General features: G+C 39.0%; 1 protein-coding gene and 1 pseudogene across 1 annotated transcript in view; both read right to left on the reverse strand.

Moving 5' to 3' along the window:
- The window catches only part of Xkrx (XK related, X-linked), a 54,403-nt gene that overhangs the window by 24,890 nt on the left and 24,392 nt on the right, over window positions 1-5,121 (reverse strand). The window lies entirely within an intron of this gene.
- Window positions 1,599-2,842, reverse strand: LOC105743819 (annotated as a pseudogene).

A 5,121-nucleotide genomic window follows, 5' to 3' on the forward strand; every position in this document is an offset into this window, starting at 1 on the left:
AAAGAAGTACATTAGCTTTTAGGGCTGAGATATATTGTGGCAAAATTGGAATTGACTGTCAATGAGTATGAAATTTTTTGGGGGGAGGTATAAAAATGTTTTAGACTTGATTATGATGATGATTACAGAACTTTGCAAATATGTAAAAATATTTAAAATTATATAGAGCATCTTTTAAGTAAAAAGCTTAGTAAAAATTCACATAGCATACACTCAAGTATAAGTCTATGTTTCATAACTGTGTATAAAGGTACAATTTAAAGAAAATTGCCACTCCCTGTCCAAATAAATAAGAAAAATCATACTGTCATTTGCAAATGTTACCATTTTTACAGTCATTAAGCTGTATTGTAGCAATTCTCCACAATCAGCATTCTAATTTGATCATTATCCTTGTTTTTTTCTGTAGAGAATAGAAATTTTTGTCATATAATGTGATTGATTTTCTGCTTTTCAAAAAGTAAACTGCTACAAAGAGGACAAATAATGCTGATTTTTCTGGTAATCTCTTGTTTTATTATAAGAGAACAAATGATTCTACGAACAATTTTTCACTGGAGTTGTTAAAGTGAGTCTTTTCTTTATTGTGGCACACCTTTTCTAAGTAAAATAAAAACCTCTGCATGGAAAAAAATTAATATTAAGAAAGGTAAAAAAAAACAAAAAAAATTTTCAGGTTGACTAACAAAAAAAAAATAAATAAAAAATGGTTCCTTTCACACAGCAGGCTAGAGTCGTAAAAGAGATCCAGTGTACCAGCAACTATATCTGGGAAGTTTTAATCAGGATCCATTTTCAGAATGGGCTAATTGTGTAAGACTGAGCCAAAGAACTACTTTCCTTCCGGGTTTCCAATGTTACCCTACAACAGTGTCTGGGTAGGAGACAGACACAAGACAGAGAGGAAATTATGGAGAAAAAAAAAAGACAGAGAGGATGTGAACTAGGCATAGACTTCTGAAAAGTTCAAGCTCAGGCAGGAAGGCACATAAAGTTCCCTTGGTAAGAAGTTAGGCTGAGTGTGTATGGTTTTAAGAGGCAACTTGGGATGAAAATGCTGGCTTTAAGTCCAGTGGTCTGGTCAAACCACTGGCCTGCTGTCTACATCCAGCATGCAGATCATTGGTCTGATTGCTTTCCTTATCTACCAAAAAGAGCAAGGTCATGACTCAGCTTGCTATAACCTAAGGTGTACAGCTAGAAGGGCCTCTGGAGCACAGAGAGCACCTCAAAAACTCATAGGCCATCAAACTAGGTGGAGAAAATTTGACTTGTTGGATTCCAAAGCAACAGATGCTAGAAAGAAATCAGTCATACAAAAACACACAGGAATATTTGTTTGTATTCATTTCCTTTTATTCTCCCCCTTCATTGTTTTTTTTTTCTGGGGATTGAGCTTTTTCTTATTTTTATTTCTTTGTAATTATATTTGATTTAACTTTTTTATTTTTGAAATCTTATTTATTTATTTATTTATTTGGTACAGGGTCTCGCTATGCAGCTCAGACTAATAGTGATCCTCCTGTCTCAGACTCTCCAGCTCTGGGATTACAGGCGTGTACCATCATGCCTGGTTTCAGTGGCCAGAACGACATGTCCTATGTTCTGGGGCTGCCTCCAGCAAAGATGAGCTCCAGTGCAGCTTGGATGTCCCCTCCAATGGCCTGCAGGGCCCGCAGGCTCAGCTTGTTGTCATGGATGCCCATGTCAGCTTGTTGTCATGGATGCCCATGTCACAATTGCTGCAGCTGGGGCTGCCACTGGCTCTGGAGGTTCAGCTGCCCAGAAGCCTGCAGGGCATGCTGGAGAGCTTGGCTGAAGAGATTACTGGTGATGGATGTCCCTGACTGGACTCCAGAGGACACTGGTGAGGTGCCTGAGGAATGGCCCTGGGTGCCAGGAGTTGGTGTGTGAGAGCTGCTCTCTGGGGTGCTGGCCAAGGCCAGAATAGTAGCCAGTTCATTCTGGTTAATGGGCCTGGGACCAGCAGCTCCACTGTACCCCAGGGATGCTGGGCAGGAGCTGGGAGCACTGCCAGAGGGCGTAGATTGGGTGCTTGGGTGAAAGTCTTCCTCGTTGTCTGAGAGCCCTTCAAACAGGAAGCTACCTAGCATATCTCAGTAGGATCTAGAAGGCATGCTCTGTGAAGAGGCATCAGTGCCAGGCATTGGGGTGCTGCCTGCTACTGAGTGCAGAACCAGGATGATGGCATTGACCAGGGCTGGGTTAGCAGGCACCAATGTTTACAGCATATTGGGTTCAGCAAAGATAGCGAAGAGATCCTTGTCCTGGAGCACCCCTAAAGTAATGGGGTTGCTGCTGAGGCCTGGGGTGGCCACAATGATCTGGTCCAGAGACTCCTTAATGCTCAGCATCTTAAAGACCACTTGCCCGTAGGAGGAGATGCTGTGCAAGGCAGCGTGCAGCACCCGGAACTCCCTCTGGGCGGCTATTTTGTCTACAGTTTCTGGTTTCCGATCAGGCTCAAGCCAGGACTTGTGCAGAACGTGTACTGTAGACCCTGGCTGAATGCCGTAGAAGTCCAGAGTCTGGTCATCTTTTAGTTTCTGACCACAGTAGATCAGATCAATCAGCTTTGGGTCTGGAACAGATTCCTGGAGTTTGGCAGCAACAAGCTGCTTCAGAAATGAAATTCTACAGCTCTCTAGTGAGTACTCTCCCAGTTCTGACTATGGCAACTGAAGAATAGATTTAGGGCCAAGTGGCTGGTCAGCAAGGTTTACTGCCAGATACCAGTCTGAGAGAGACATCCTCTCTCTTTCACGTGCTCACTTTCTCCCTGCTCCTCAGAAGGAAGCCGGCTGCTCAGTCGCCGGTATAAACACTCTGGCATCAAGGAATTCTTTTTTCTCCAAATAAAGAGAAATTTTGAGATTTTGTTCATGAGGACAGGAAGAAATTTTGTCATCAACATTTTACACATCCTCAAGGAGAAAAGGGTTATTTTTCCACAGCAAAGGTGATGGCTACTGAGGTCCTCCCAATCTTTATTCATTTCCCATAGGGAAGTTGTCCTTGAAGTGACTGTTGTGGTTAAGCTTGATTGTGCCAACTTGATTGGCTTGGGAACCAGCCAGGTGATTGGTGAGGTAGATTTCTGGTTACTTTTAAACTTTTGGGTACATATGATTTCAAAGTTCTTATCCAGTTCCTTTCCCTCTTCTCTATTTTGTTTTTTGTTTTGTTTTTCTTTTGCTTCATAATTAATTTTATTTTATTTTGAACAGTAAAAAAGAAACAAACAAACAAAAAAAACCAAATAGAAAAAATGACAGAGGGCATGGGGAGATAGCTCAGTAGAATAAGCACTTGCCTGGCGAGTGCAGGGTCCTGAGTTCGATCTTTGGTACAAAAAAAAAAAAGAAAGAAAGAAAAAATGACAGAAACAGGGTAACATACAACAATGCGTGTGCTATGGATTTTTCAAAACAGGAATAGCTAATTAGCAATGGTTGTTCTATTATCTATTTTTATCATCAAATTTATTGCTCAGATTAACAGATATAAAAGATTGGGAAAATAATTAAATATTGGCACTTGCTTTCATGAAATCTTAATTTTTACCTTCCCTTTTTGATTTAACTTATTTTAAAGAGAGTATATTAAGTGATAAGACATTAGCAACAGTACACATTTAGAAGGCCATGATGAGAGGCATTCAACCATGGGTTTTGTATTACACATTGCTATTCTTGATGCAATTGCTCAGATTGTAGGTATCAGCATACAGAGTTACTCAAGGTTAAAATTCTAAATATTAACTGCTATTTTCAAAAACTGGATGGAAATTATGAGTACAATAATCTCATCCATCTTGTATATATACTTGCATGATTTTCCCTCCTTTCTCCCTATCTTTTCTCCTTTCTCTCATCTTCATTATTTAATCTTTAAGTTCAGTTTCTTTCCATTTCACTATATTTATTATACCTTTCATATTTTCTTTATTCATTCAGGTTCTTACACTAGGGAGACAATATGGTATTTACACATTTGGGTATGGGTTATTTCACTTATGAGTATAGCCTCTCATTGCTTCCACTTACCTATAAAGAATTCGAGTTTGTCTTTCTTTATAAGTGAGTAATACTCCACGGTATGAAAATACCACATCTTTTTCATCCATTCCTCAAGTGATGGACATTTTGGTTGTTTTCAAGATTTGGCCATAACACGTTGTGCTGCTATAAACATGGGTGCACATATATCAATATGGTATAATGTTTCCAGTTCTTCTGGGAAAATACTCAGATGGGGAATAGCTGGATTGTATGAGATTTCCAGTCCTAATTTTTTGAGGAGTCTCCACACTAATTTCCATAGTGTTTGTACCAGTCTACATTCCCACTAGCAGTACAGAAGGGCTCCTTTTTCCCTACAGCCTCTCCAGCATTTGATATTAGTTGATTTCTTTATGATAGCCATTCTTTCTGGGGTGAGATGATATCTCAATGTTGTTTTAATTTGCATTTCTCAAATGACAGATGATTTGGAATATTTTTTCATGTATTTACTTGCCATTTCTATTTCTTCCTCTGATAAGTGTGTATTCATCTCACCTGACAATTTTGGGGTTGGGTTTTTAAATTTTGGGGACTGAACTTTTTTAGTTCTTTTTATAATTTAGATAGAAGTTCCTTTTCTGAGTGATTGTTGGTTATAATTTTTTCCAAGCTTGTGGGTTGTCCATTCAACAAAATAGGTGATTTCTTTTGACATGCAGAAACTTCTCAATCAAATGAGATCTTAGTTGTTGATTTTTTGGAGTATTTGATTCTTTGGAGTATTTCCTGTGCAGTTTGCTTTTTTTTTATGCACTGTCTGCCTACTCCTATGTCTTCAAGATTTCTACCTACTTTCTCTTTCCAGGAGATTTAACATTTCTGTCTTAATGTTTAGATCATTAATCCATCTTAACTTTAGTACATGGCAATAGACCTGGGTCTAGTTTTAGTTTTGGCATGTGGAGAGCCAGTTTTTCATCACCATTTGTTAAAAAGGCTATCTTTCTTCCAGTGAACATTTGGCCCTTTTCTCAAAGATGAGACTGTTAACTGTGTTTGTAGTTGTATTTGCATCTCCTAATCTGTTCTATTGAGC

This window comes from Octodon degus, unplaced genomic scaffold (genome assembly GCF_000260255.1).
Source record: "Octodon degus isolate 3935 unplaced genomic scaffold, OctDeg1.0 scaffold00171, whole genome shotgun sequence".
Classification (NCBI taxonomy): domain Eukaryota; kingdom Metazoa; phylum Chordata; class Mammalia; order Rodentia; family Octodontidae; genus Octodon; species Octodon degus.